This window comes from Berghia stephanieae, chromosome 6 (genome assembly GCF_034508935.2).
Source record: "Berghia stephanieae isolate SIO BIC M18660-M18661 chromosome 6, UCSD_Bste_1.3, whole genome shotgun sequence".
Lineage (NCBI taxonomy): Eukaryota > Metazoa > Mollusca > Gastropoda > Nudibranchia > Aeolidiidae > Berghia > Berghia stephanieae.
Window position 1 is genome coordinate 38,513,874 of NC_088365.1, and position 15,000 is coordinate 38,528,873.

Sequence of the window (15,000 nt, forward strand, 5' to 3'; positions counted from 1 at the left end):
TGTATCTCAATGTCTGAAATTCAACTTAAATCAATTCAAAAGTATTCCTTTCGAATGTGTCTTTGCTGATAATGTTTTTGTTCCTGTTGTTGATGCTGATGTGGTTGTTGTTGCCGTTGTTAGAGTTGTTGCTGTTGTTGTAGTACTAGTTGTTGCTGTTCTTGTTTTTGTTGTGGTTTTGTAAGTCTCCTTTGTTACCTATTATTCCTGAAATTTTATGAAATGGTAATTTACAGTATATAATGATATATAAAGCCATAATGTTTGCATATCCTTGATGCTGTCCTAGAGTGTATTAATAATTAACTAATTGGATGGGGTTGAAAATGAGTTTTTCTGTTTCCTTCAATATGATTCTTCATTACAGGCAAAATCGTGACATATTACTTCGTTTTACTTGGATATTATCCCCAGTTTTCCAGTATACTTTACATTCATTTTACCCAAGGATAGAATGACAACACTATACTGTTTTAACTAAGAATTAAGAAAGAAAAATGAAGCTCATATTCATTAAAAAAAATATTTTGACAATATAATCCTCATTAAAAAGGGTGTAGGAACATTGGCTATTCTACAAATCTACACCGATGATCTCTCTCTCCCCCTCCCTTTCTCTCTTTCTCTCTCTCTCTCTCTCTCTCTCTCTCTCTCTCTCTCTCTCTCTCTCTCTCTCTCTCTCTCTCTCTCTCTCTCTCTCTCTCTCTCTCTCTCTCTTTCTTTTTCTTTCCGTTCGTGCGTTCGTTCGCATTCCCCTACATCATAATTTAGCATATTCACGTGGTTTTTGTTTTCCCCATTCTGTAATGAAGCCTTTCGGTTTCACATTGGCCCTGCCTACAGTCTTTTGCTCGAGGGAGGAAGTCAAATGGATGTATGCATTTTTTTTGTGGGTGTGTGAGAGATGAGCGATGGTATTTTTCTCTGTAAATGATCTTTCTATAGTATATTTTTCTTTAAATATGAATTTTGTAATCATTTGAGTGTACTCTTGATAGGATCCTTTGTCAGTATCTGGGTGAGACTTTAAGGTGGTCTTAGACTAGACATAAGAAACAAAGATTGATTGCACTTGGAATCCGTTTCTACTTTTTTGCGAACAGAATTTGTTTCTGTTCCTAGTTCTTGGAATCTGCTTCTGTTCCCTACTTCTGGAATCTATTTCTGTTTGAAGTCCAACTTTGTCTCACTTGTTCAGACCAACGATCTATTAATCATTTCAATCATCTTCCTTTTTACTGGTGTTGAAATTAAAATAAAAGGTTAGCAAGACCGTGTGTAGCACATATAATTTTTAATAACAAGCAAGTAAACTAACAAAAATTGTTATTTGATAAAGGGGTCCAATCTGAAATATGTATTTTCATCTGTTGGTTTAATTGAAGTTATATATATATATATATATATATATATATATATATATATATATATATATATATATATATATATATATTATATATACACGGTATTCTTTATTATAGTTTCTTATGTAAATATTTTGAAGACTGCATTATAATCTATTTTAATAAATGATATGAACTGAACTTGACTCCTGAAATTCAGTGGCTTATTAATGTTAATGTTATGTCCCTTGGCTGGTTTTATATCCGTCCACTGGGTGGGGATCCAGGCCTCCCTTAATGGACACTTACTGTGTCCTCTATCCCCTTATATCTGTTTTCCAATTTGCTTTCTGTCTTTGTCTTGGAATGAGATTACTTGGTTTTGCCCTGGCCCTGTCCGTACTGCTTGGCTGGGACGGAAGCAGTCAAATGCATAGTTATTGTTTTGGGAGATTAATTTTTTTCCTTGTAAATCATCTCTCTGTTATGTATTGTTATATTTGTTATTTTGAATGTATAATGTAAGCATTTGAGTTTATTCCTTCTTAGTGGGATCTTGTGCTGGTGTCTGGGTTAGGAGAACATTGATGGTGTGCTCTTGGAATCTACATCTGTTCTCTATTTGAACCATCTCCCTTTGTCTTACTTTTTCCTCAAGTCCTTTTAATTGTACATCTAGAATATTTTCACTATCCGATTTTCTTCCTTTTTACTGGCGCCGAGATGTTATAAATGTGTTGCAAGCGCCGTAAAACTCGTATATACAAATACAAAAACATATCCGTCCCGTCCCCACCGTCCTTGTATCTATTATTCCCCACAATCTGTTGTCCCCCTCCAAATTTATCTGTGTTCTTGTACTGCATCTGCAATGAGATCAATTATTGGTTTCATCTGGCCCTACCTAGAATCTTTGTGGTCTTGTTGTATGACTTGCCTTCGGATCAGTATATCCCTGGTTTAATAAGTCCCACTGTGGGCGATGCATGTTGAGTTTTCTAATGTATGAAAGTATTCACATGCTCTCACCACACTCAGGTGTAAAATGAGTACCTGTCCAGTAACACTGTCTATATTGTAATAAAATTGTAAGAGTACCCTACAGGTGTCATGCCACATCTTGCATAAATATCGCTGTTGGCTTGGAACCTCTTGTAAAGCTATTTAAAAGCGTATATCTAATATTGACAGAAAGATTTTTCCTTGCAAACTCTCTCTCCATAGTGTAGTATTATTTAAATTAAATTGACCTTTATATAGTGCAATATCCACTAAATGTGCTCAAAGCACTTTACAAGGGGTCCCTGGTCAACAGCAACATTTAACATGTAGGACGGGACATGCTGCCTGTTAGGCGATATTGCAATTTTCCGGACAAAGACAACGCTGTTAACGGCCAGGTACTCATTTTACACCTGAGTACGATGAGAGAATGTGAGTAAAGAGCCTTTTCCAAGGACTCAACTATGCGCCGAGCGCGAGGTTCGAACCCAGGACCTTCCGATCCGAAAGCCAGTGTCATACCACAAGACCACATAGCCGCACATTTACTTAACACTTTATTGTAACCAATGGACACTAATAATAATAACTGGTTAAACTGAAATTCAGGTGACAAGTTATCTAACTGGATCAAGGCATAAATTTTGTCGAAGTAAGTTATTAAAGATGAGCAGGAAATAACACGTGTCGCTCATTTATGTCCTTTATCATCACCAACCTTTTCCCTAATTAAACCAAGTACACGAAGTGAAAAATACCTAAAGTTAATCCGGTTTTACAAAAGTCGTATAAATATTACGATATCGAAAGTTTCCAAACTTGCGTTTTGTTTTAGCAGTGTAAATTATCTTAGAAATTTACACCGTCTCGTTGAAAACCAAATGGCATTTTGGGATATTTTCTGGAATAAGTTTTCCTTTTAACAATGTTACATAATTTTCATTACGACCAGAAATTTTGTTTGATATATTTCTAAAGATTAAATGGTCTTCAATGAGTCCTGACTTGAATAAGACGGTAAACTGAGTGCATTCAATTTCGTCTTCGGTTCGTCTTGCCCTCCATTTGACTTTTCCTCTCAGGCAGTCTACTCTTGTTTTATCATTGCAAACTGGGTGGGGATCCTGACGTCCCATAGCGGGCAGGGAGGTACATACTGTATCTTCTATCCCCTTATATCTGTTTTCCAACATGCTTTCTGTCTTTGTCTCGCAATGGGATTACTTGGTTTTGTCCTGGCACTGGCCGGAATCCTAGCTGGGAGGGAAACAGTCAAATGCACAGTTATTGTTTTGGGAGATGATATTTTTTTCCTTGTAAGTCATCTCTCTGTTATGTATTATTATTTTTATTCTGAATGTATAATGTAAGGATTTGAGTGTGTTCCTCTTTGTTGGATTTTGTGCTTCTGTCTGGATGAGACTTGTAGGTGACTTCAAACTAAGTACATTGGTGGTATGCTCTTGGAATCTACATCTGATCCCTATTTGTTCTCAGTTCCCCTTTGTCTTTTTTCTCTTGGGTGCTTTAATTGTAATTCTAGAACTTTTTACTATCCCATTTTCTTCCTTTTTACTGGCGCTGATATAACCTAAATGTGTTGCAAGCGCCGTAAAACCCTTAAAACATTATCATTGCAAAGCGAGTGCAACCGTAGCCATCTTTAACCTTTCGCCTGACATTAAGACCCATATTTTGACGTCAACTTTAGATATGTGAAAGGCCTAGTGATTTGTCCTAAGTAGTAGTCAAGGAAACAATTGATCCCGTTGGTTGAACTGTTGAATACAACCCACAATTTGTTTTCTTTTGTGGCCAATGACCTGGGTGGGGATCCTGACCTCCCATGGTTTCTGTCTTTGTCTTGGAATGGGATTACTTGGTTTTTTCCTGGCCCTCGTCGGAGTCCTGGCTGGGAGGGAAACAGTCAAATACATAGTTATTCCGTCTACTTTAATGCTGATAAGAGCCACTTGGAGGAAGCGCTGCGTCACGTGATCACTTTTAGCGTTGCTTTAGCGTTGATCACTTGAGCCCACCAACTTCAATTTGATTTAAATTCTATATTATTATTATTCTATATTTTCAAACGGAATTGTGTTAAATTTATATGTTGTGAATTCATTCATCTGGATAGTTGTATATATTCGTAAAAGCAATTTTAAACAATAGTTTAACGCCTATTTATCGCCTGCCATCTCGGCCCCTTTATTTACAATTACAATGAACGCCATCTTTGGTTCCGAGACAGTGATGGAGAAAGAAACAATCGAGCGGACGATAAGAAAGGGAAAGGAGGTGGTGAAGTGAAGGACGGGGCGAGCGAGAAGGAATGTGTTGGGAAAGGAAGTGTAAGAGGTGTGAAGGGGAAAGGTAAAGGACAGAAAACGGAGGGGAGCAGTTAAGGTGCTGGTAGTAGTAGCGTTGGTAGCAGTGAACTGGACTTTAATGAAATAAAACAACAACTCAGTGTGTTGATGGGATTGGTGCCAGTGGTGAGCCAAATGAAGGAGGCCTTTGACCATTTTAATGAAATGGAGGAGGAAGATGCTAATGTCAATATTGGCCTTTCGCGGCCAATATGTAATGATGACATTGAGTCTGATCTTTCGCGATCAGGCAGTAAAGATGTATGTAATGCTGACCTTTCGCGGTCAGTTGATGTGGTGCCAGGCAGTAGTAGAGATGCAGGGATGATGGAGCAGGCATTCTCATATTTCGAGAATGTGGTAGGCAGGACACAAGTGAAAGGGAAGGTGCTGGCATCAGAGAATGTTTCAACTGGTGTTACACAGGTTTTATGTGACGGTCTGCCCAAGGATATGGTTACTGCTCCCACTGAAAAATATCCAGTGCCAGCCAATTGCTTTAGACTAGAGAGGTTATCCAATGTAATGAGGAGGTTTTTAAGCAGATATCCCCTGCCTCTAGAATTAGGGATGCATCCTTGCAGGTAGTGCAGGTTTCTCTTATGAAAGGCATTACTGCTGTTTGCAGGGCTATGGAGATGGTGAAAGGACATAACAAAGAAGTATTTCGGATGGAGTCGCTTTGCTCACCAATGCCTCTCATAGTTTGGATATTTAGGAAGACAGTCATTTCGCGGTGAAATTAGAGATGACCTCAACGCTCTCTGTACCGCTTCCTGTCCTGTTAGTGACAAGTTATTTGGGAGCAACATTAAAGATAAAATTAAAGAGATGAACGACTCTATTCGAGTGGCAAAAACCACAAGGAGATTTCCCCCGTACTCGTCCCATGGCCAGAAAAGGTTTCCTTTTTTAGGCAAAGGCCAACCACGGAAAGGTCAAGGAGGGGGGACAAACACCTTTTGGGGGAATACAAGGACGTGGAACAACCACAAACACCACCACAAGCAACACACCTTCAAAAGGAGGAATTAAAGGATAAGGTAACCCATTTGAATGGGGGCAGAACTAAATTATTTAAATCTACTTGGAAAATGTATACCTCTGATCCTTTTCTTATACAATGTATTTCTAGATGTGTAATTGATTTTTTGTCTCCTCCTGTTCAAATGAAACCAGCTCATACTATCCAATTTAAACAGGATGAAAAGATAGCTTTACAGGAGATGATAATACAATATGAAAGGGATGGTGTTATCCGGAAATGTACACCGGAGGAGGGTGATTTTGTTAATAATGTTTTCCTTAGGGAAAATATATCCGGTGAGCAGAGGAAAACGTATCGAACGATATTAAATGTAAAACACCTCAACTCCTTTGTGCGTTATCGCAATTTTAAAATGGACACTTAAAATTCTTGTTTACAACTCATAGAACCTAACTGTTTCATGGCTTCGCTAGATTTATCTAATGCATACCAATCTTTGCCCATGCACCCAGATTTTACAAAATTTCTTAAATTTGTTCATAATGAATCGTTGTACCAATACCTTGTTCTTCCGCAGGGGTACCGTGATAGTCCTATAATCTTCACTAAAATCATGAAACCTATTGTTGCTCATCTGCATCTTAAGGGAATTATATGCAGTTTGTATATTGATGATTTTTAGATTCAGGGCCCTTCTTATGAGGAATGCGAACATAATTTGAAGTACACGACCAATATTGTGCGTTCGTTAGGATTTGAAATATCAGATAAGTCTAACTTAATCCCATCTCAAGAAATGGAGCACTTACTTGTACTTAGTTCCTTGGATATGTCAGTGACTTTAAGTGATAAAAAGAAAGATCAGATTATTTGTATGATTGAGAACCTTCCTTCTTCGATCTCAGTTAGATTTTTAGCTAAGATTATCGGCATTTTAGTCGCCTCTTTCCCTGCTGTTGAGTATGGACCTTTATTCTATAGAAGTCTTGAGTGTAAAAAATTGAGGCTCTCAAACAACAAGTATATAGCTTTGATAGAAATATTAAAGTTTCAGTTCAATCTTTTATTGAATTAGAATGGTGGAAGTCTGAAGGCGTCCACAGTAAGAAACGATTACATATAGATAACCCTTCTTTTGTGATGAGAACTGATGCTTCAGATCATGGCTATGGAGCAATTTGAATTATGAATGATGTTGCCACACAGGGTATGTGGACAGAAGAAGAGCAGATGAATCACATCAACATTCTAGAAATAAAAGCAGTTTATTTAGGACTTCAATCTTTGTGCAAAGATATTTCCAATTGTCACATTCGGGTAGAAGTAGATAATATGACAGCTGTTTCATACATTAATAACATGGGGGAACCCATTCAGTTAAATGCAATGACATCACACGAGAGTTAATTTTATGGTGCAAAACTAGGGGAATATGGATTTCAGCATGTCATATTCCCGGAGTGGAAAATACCACTGCTGATGATTATAGTAGAAAATTATCTATTCATACTGAGTGGTCGCTTAATCGACTAGAGTTCAATAAACTTTGTGAAATCCAGAAATTGATCTTTTTGCATCTAGAACCAATTTTCTTATTCCCAAATATATGTCGTTATATCCTGACCCATCTGCCTGTGCCATTAATGCCTTTTATCATTTATGGGCTGGATTTGTGTATTTATTCCCACCATTCAATATGATCCCCAGGGCTCTACAAAAGATACAACAGGACAAAGTATCGCGAGCGTTGGTGTAGCACCAATTTGGCAAACTCAGACTTGGTTCCCCAAACTTATGACAATTTTGATAGCGCATCCGGTTTATTTAAAAGCCTCAAAATACCTATTGACATTGGCATCAGACAGGGAAGGTGTGCACCCTTTGCATCCAAAGCTAAAGTTGATGGCTTGTCTCTTATCAGGGCAAAAATTCGGAAACAAGGAGTTTCCAAGCACGCCTTAAAAATAATTATGAAAAGTTGGCGTCGTAACACCCCAGAACAGTACAATAGTTACTTACTGAAATTTATCCAGTTTTGTGATGCTGATGGGATGGACCCTATGAGTAAAAATGTTCAGATTACTATAGCTTTTTTGACAATATTATTTCAATCTGGATTGGGATACAGTGCCCTCAATACAGCGAGGTCAGCAGTGTCAACATTGAACGAGACCGGTTCGGGATCCGCTAGTGTGTAGATTCATGAAAGGTGTATTTCATTCTCGACCCACTCGTGCCCGTTACACTACTGTTTGGGACATATCTACTGTGTTAAATTATTTAAGGTCACTTTCCCCTGCTCGTGATCTTAACCTTTTTATGTTAGGAGCCAAACTTCTTATGCTATGTGCTCTTGTTACGGGACATAGGTGCCAATCATTTCATGCCATGAATATTGAATCATCTTGTTTGTCTATTCATGATAGTAAAGCTATATTCCATATTAGTAATTTGCTTAAACATAACTCGCCTTCTAATCCTCAAACAATTATTACACTCCATGCATTTAATGAGGACAGGCGGATTTGTGATATGACATATCTACGAGCATACTTGAAACGGACTAGACCACTTCGATCTTCTAATAAATTGTTTATTAGCACCCTTAGCCCTCACTTAGGAGTCTCCAACTACACTGTCACGTTGGATTAGACTTATCCTAACCAAGTCAGGAGTGGATACTAACATATTTAAAGCACACAGCACACGATCAGCATCTTGTTCTTCAGCGGCTAAGGGTGTAGATATATGGCATGTACTTAATACGGCAGGATGGAAAAGGGAGTCTACCTTTGCTCGATTCTATAAAAAGCCCATTGAATCTCATTCGGAATCTTTTGCAAATTCAGTACTATCCTCAAAACCTGCCCTGCTTTGAAATCTCCAAGTGGCTCCTATCAGCATTAAAGTAGACGGAATAATTTAAAAATTATACGAGTCGTACCTTGGGAAGACGATTTATGATGATAATTATTCCGTCTCTTAATGCTGAAGGAGTCAATTGCCCTTCCCTCTCTTGCCCTGACTATTAATATAATCATAATTCTATATTGAGTATTATTGTTGTTTTTCGATGAAATTGTGCTATATATTACACGTGTGTAATCTATCGCGGGATAAGTTCATAGGGTACTTATTTTAGTTGTGTATTATCATTACTACACACTTATTGTGGGTAGCTTTTTCGGAGTTAAATAGTGATCACGTGACGCAGCGCTTCCTCCAATTGCCTCCTTCAGCATTAAGAGACGGAATAATTATCATCATACATCGTCTTAATAATAATAATAATAATAATAATAATAGATCTTTATTGTCCATAAATATGGCAATTTGTCATTTAGTTACACTTGTTATAATGTTAAACGATAACTAAGATTGAACAGATATTTCACTCCTACTTATTTTCTCTCTCTCTCTCTCTCTCTCTCTCTCTCTCTCTCTCTCTCTCTCTCTCTCTCTCTCTCTCTCTCTCTTTCTTTCTTTCACACGTAATTTTTAAATTATTGTTTTGGGAGATGATCTTTTTTTCCTTGTAAATCATCTCTCTGTTATGTATTATTATATTTGTTATTTTTAATGTTTAATGTAAGCATTTGAGTGTATTCCTCTTTGTTGGATTTTGTGCTTGTGTCCGGATGAGACTTATAGGTGGTCTCAAACTAAGTACTTTGATAGTGTGATAGATCTACATCTGATCCCTATTTGTTCCCAATTCCCCTATGTCTTACTTTTTCTTCGGTGCTTTATTTGTAATTCTAGAACTTTTTACTATCCCATTTTCTTCCTTTTTACTGGCGCTGATATAACCTAAATGTGTTGCAAGCGCCGTAAAACCCTTAAAAACAAAAACAAACTGTCTTTTGACGTCATTTGTTGGTCATTGCGTAGCCATAGCCTGATAATAGAACCCACTAGGACTTATACGAGTCGTAGTTTGACGTCATATTAAGGTTTTTGCACCGTCTAGTGAGAAGTCGTTAGTAGAGCTCAAGGAAACAAGTTATTTCATTGGTCGAACTATTGAATACAACTCACGATTTGTTTTCTTTGCGGCCAAAGACTTGTCTTTTGACGTAATTTTTTGGTCAGTGTCAGGCTATAAGTTAACGATGGCTACGGTCAGTGTCGGGCTATGAGTTTATGAAGGCCACGGTGCAACTCACTCGTTTTAGTTCCCAAACCGTACAGGAATCGAATGGGAACGTGTTATCTCGGAATTTAATTTTCTTTCAGTTTCCTACTACTACTAACAAAATGAAACAACACACGCGGTTTCTTTGTTATTGTTTTTAGAACACCTTTGGATGTTCTCACTAAATTAATGTTTGAATAGTAATATAAACGTTTTAGGTTACACGTGATTTTCTTTGCTGGCATGTTTCATATGTTTTGTTGTTAGTAATTTACATACACAGGTAACGTCCATGACGCACTAATTATTCACCAACCGGAGAGGAAATTGAAACACTCAGTTTACAGCCTAAAATGGACTACAGCATAATATGGACAATATGGATAATATGATGTCAAAAATATATAAGAGTCGTACAATTCTACACAAAATCAGAGCTAAAAGAATCAATTCAAATTTCATGGATTCGAATCATTACCTAAGACATAAGAAAATCAATTGGATTTTGGGGGGAAAAGGCTACGCACAGTCATATAGCAAAATGGGGGATCGACAGTCACATCAAAATTTGGGAATTACGTCAAAACCTTCGATATGACATATTTGAGGTGTATCTATTAAAACAATCATCAAATAATTATTTCTTAACAATTTCTTATGAAATTTTGTGTACATAAAGATAAATAAATTGATTTTTTTTATGGTGACATTTCATACTTTGCATCAGTTATGGTCCGGCGGTTACAGGCTTCATTTTTTTCTCGCACCCGATAAATATATATATGTACACACACACACACATACACACACACACACACACACACACACACATATATATATATATATATATATATATATATATATATTATATATATATATAGGGGTAGCGTGTCTCAGCGGTACGGTCTTTGCTTCGTACCCGAAAGGTGCCGAGTTCGATCATCCGCCGTGCTGTGTGGCCTTGAGCAAGTCACCTCACCCTAGCTTACTTTGCGGCTAACGCCTGGGTTATTCCAGTCTTCCCTTGGAATAGACCCTAAAGACAAATTTCCCCATGGGGATGAATAAAGGGAATTGTATTGTATATATATGAAATATGACATGACTTAAGGCCTTTCACTTCCTAATCATCCGATCGGGACGACTCGGTTGCCTCTCTAATCATCTGTGTCCTTCCACTGTTCACGGTCTTTTGCTGTGGATGCTAAGTTTTCCTTTGATTTTAATTCTTTGTTATTTTGAAGGCGTTTAGGTCTCTATTAAGGACAGTATGAATTGACGTGGGTGGTCTACCTTGATATTTCTTGTGTCCAGATGGGGTGAAAAAAGTATTCATGTCTTTATTAGCTGGTATATTTTCATCTCTTCTGAGTATATGCTCAAGAAGCCGCCATCTTGCCTCCAGGATTTGAATGGATAAGGGTCTTTCATTGCATTTTTCATACAGTTTTATTGCTTATTTTTGTGGGGTATCGTATATTCAGGACTCTTTTCAGTTGTTTTCTATGGAATCTGTTTAATCTTTGCTCTTCGGTTCCAGTCAGTGCCCATGTTTCGCAGTTGTATATAAGCACGGATTTTAGAAGTGTTGTGTATACTTTGATTTTAGTGTTTATTTTAATTTTATCTTGTCTAATCCATAATACGTAATAATTTATTTAGTGCAGCCGTCGATAAACTTTTTCTTTCTACATCTTCCTTGTATCCTAGTCATGATCCTACTTTTTTCGTGGCTCTCCATCCATCTTTCTTCCTTGACAGTAATGTTACATCTGTATTGTCAATATTAACGTACAGTTGGTGATTTTGTAAGGCTCTTTGGATGTCAACTCCACACACACACACACACACACACACACACACACACACACACGCACACACACACATATATGTATATATATATATATATATATATATATATATATATATATATATATATATGTATGTGTATAATGCCCTCTTTGTACTTTTTAGTTTTGGCTTTCAACCTCCCTTGAGCCCATATTATGTCACTGATACTCCCATCTTTTCTGAATCCGCTCTATGTCGGAGACAGATATTCTTCCACCTTTGATCTTATTCTGTTGAGTGTTATTACGCTGAGCAGTTTTCTGAGTGTTGAAATAAGAACAATTGGTCTAAGATTTACTAATGATCCTTTTTTCTTGTTTGGTTTATTCAACAGAATTGGTTTACCGGAACCGATATCAAGATGTGTTTTAGGTTCGAACATTCCATTAGACTTATTAGCAATGACAACTAGGTATGGTTCAGTCAGGTATTTCGCTCCTCTGCTTTGATGGTGTCAGTTCCCAGGGTCTTGTTGGTAAATAGCTGCACTAACCTCAAGATCGGTTATTGGTTCTTCCAGTCTTGATTCGGGGTATTGGAATGACTCTATCTGTTGGTCTCCTTTGTACTTTTTCTCAAATAATGTTTTAACACTTTCAACCATTTGTTTGTCATCATAATTGACTTTACCCTCGTCATCATAGGACGAGTTTTTGTTTCTGTTTAAAGATTTTAACAGCTTTGAATATTGTCATGCTGTCTCGGGCTATTTCTATTTTCATTGCCATGTTGTCGATTTTGATTTTATAATTTACAATAGATTGTGCTTTGATTTTATGCATCATTTGATTTCTCTGTGTTCTTCATTCTCGTTTTAGTTCTTCATTGTGGCAACTGTTAATATTGAGACTAAGTTTCTGCTCTTCCGAGAGTTGTTGGAGGATCGGAGAGAAGCTATATATATATAGACTGTGCCAAAAGGTCTTTTTCGTAACATTCGCCATGTTTAGGTATAACGTTATTTCCAAAAAAGAACCAAACTATGAAAAAAGTTGTTTTTATCTTTTCTCTGGGTCAACCAAAAATTGACGATCTAGCATCGAAAGTATAATAATAATAATAATAATAATAATAATAATAATAATAATAATAATAATAATAATAATAATAATAATAATAATAATAATAATAACGTGGACCAAAACTTAACTGAATTCAACGCCTAACTTGATTTTGAACTTTTTTTTTCTTTTTCCAACCGTTCCATCTTCGTTGTTTGGGAATTTTTATTTATTTTGAGCTAGATATTTAATTTTCAAAAGTGGAGCGGTTTAACTCAATATAATTTTTACTTTAATGAGTAAAGACGATTTGATTAGGTGATAGATGGTTTTATTTTGGAATTATTATGTTCTCTTTCGGCTCTAAGTAAAATTGGCGGTCAAATTAGTAGTAGGTATGGTCTTTAATATAATCTACCACTCGAGGGTTCATGATAAAGAGCCCTATCACTTTCTAATAATGCTATTCTCCAGCAATCCAGTATTCATTTATTCATATGCACTCACTTAGCACGTAGGTGTTAAAAGAAAAGGCTCATCAATTTGGCCAGGTGTTTTTACTTTCATGACGAAAAATAATAACATACCATAAAAAAAGAAAGATATTTATAATTTTAACACAATTGTATAGTCCACTTAGAACATGTGAGGCAGCGTTTACTCAGCACTATGGTATCGAGATCGACTACCACCCGCTTCGCCGTATGTCCTTGAGTAAGTCGCGTCGCATTGGCGTACTTTGCGGTGCTTTACTACAGCTGACGCCGGGGATATCTCAGTCCTCCCTTGGAATAGACCTTATAGACAAATTACCCCTTGGGGATGAATAAAGGGAATTTTGTTTTATTTTCTGATTTCATTTTTTTAAAAATGTGTGTGATGAACTTTACGAGTACGTTGCACGCACATATGAAAAGTATGGGAACGCTAACCGGTCAGAATGCAGATGTTGAATTAATTCGACTTCAAAGCGCATTTTGGTTGGTTTGCACCATGGAATACTTGAGTACTATATTTACGTCATGGTTTGCAGTTTGCACAAACGAAAATAATGAAAGTGGAATGCACGTTGACCGCCTACGCGTTCTGCAATCATGCATTTGACCCTATTGCAATATGACAATCATGTAGGAAGGAGAGCTTTATCTGAAGTACATGTTTATCGAAAGGTCCTTTATTCAGTTCAAAATTGATGCCATTCCGCTGGGCTGAATCACTGTGATGATAGTTTTAATCAATGCGCCGTCTTCAAAGCTGAAGTAGCCTACGTCCAGCAACGCCCGCTATTTGTGAAATGATAATTGATTACCAAACAGTACGAAAGGTGTCGTGTCCCACACGTTATAAATGTCAAATATAATGAAGTTTCATCTTCTCCTATCAATAAACACAGAGAAAATTCCCCTTATTTTATCCTCACGGGGACATTTTTCTTATAGGGTCTATAGTTCCAGGAGAAGTTTGGAATAAACCAATGTGAGCTAGGGCGAGGCGAATTGCGCAAGGCTAAGCAGTGCGGCAGGGAATCGAACTTGGTGTCCTCGAGAACGAAGCAAAGACCAAACGCTACCCCCATGTGTATTTAAAGCCATGAAATTTTGGCACACAGTAAGTCAAGCAATTGCTACATCCATTTATCAGGAGCTCAATCAAAAAGCCTTTAAAATCTTATTTTCATTTATTGGTTTTAGTACATTTTGAATATTTGGAACGTCAGCTCTTTTTTTTCAAATCTTTTCCATAAGACTCGTACATCGCGAGTGGTAGGCTTACGTGACTGTTGTGATAAGCTACTGGAAGCCGTGAACTGGAAAATTTGTTTGTTTGTTTGACGGAGAATGGTTCTTAACTCAAAACGTTCAATGTAAATAAATTTTCTTTATTTGAATATTTTACATTCTTTGTTTTTCAACACATCTTGTAGATTCTGTCCAATCATTAAATGAAATAATATTCCGGTACCACCTCAAGCTGTGACAACGAATCTGGTAACTTTCTTACGTACCATAAAAGTTATGCAAAATAAGGGATGCATATCATTGGGAAATTTATGACGATGTAGTTGAAACATTGTGGTGGTATCGGTAACGTCGAGGGTAATACTAATTAAATAGTCTTAGCATTGTACATTAAACCTGGTCAAAAAGCACTTCAATATTTTCAAAGCAGGAGATTTCTAGTTAACATTCGATTTCATAGTGTGTAAGTATTAATTTTTTGTCATTTATGCCTCTTTCTATTCCATTACGGTTTGTACTGTTGATGATATAAAATCTACAAAAATTGACAAACATTTTAAATTAATATACCT

At 36.8% G+C, this 15,000-nt stretch overlaps 2 protein-coding genes across 5 annotated transcripts in view; both read left to right on the forward strand.

Annotated features, from left to right (window-relative positions):
- The window catches only part of LOC144975002 (uncharacterized), a 39,918-nt gene extending 39,195 nt beyond the window's left edge, over positions 1-723 (forward strand). For all 4 annotated transcript variants that reach the window (XM_078918641.1, XM_078918644.1, XM_078918642.1 and 1 more), the window contains one exon: positions 1-723. This exon is cut by the window's left edge and continues 251 nt beyond it. The gene's annotated coding sequence lies outside the window, so the exon portion shown is untranslated.
- Positions 724-14,650: 13,927 nt separating this feature from the next.
- The window catches only part of LOC144975685 (S-crystallin 4-like), a 32,278-nt gene continuing 31,928 nt past the window's right edge, over positions 14,651-15,000 (forward strand). Inside the window, exon 1 of the mRNA XM_078919876.1 lies at positions 14,651-14,891. The gene's annotated coding sequence lies outside the window, so the exon portion shown is untranslated. The remainder of the gene's footprint in view (positions 14,892-15,000) is intronic.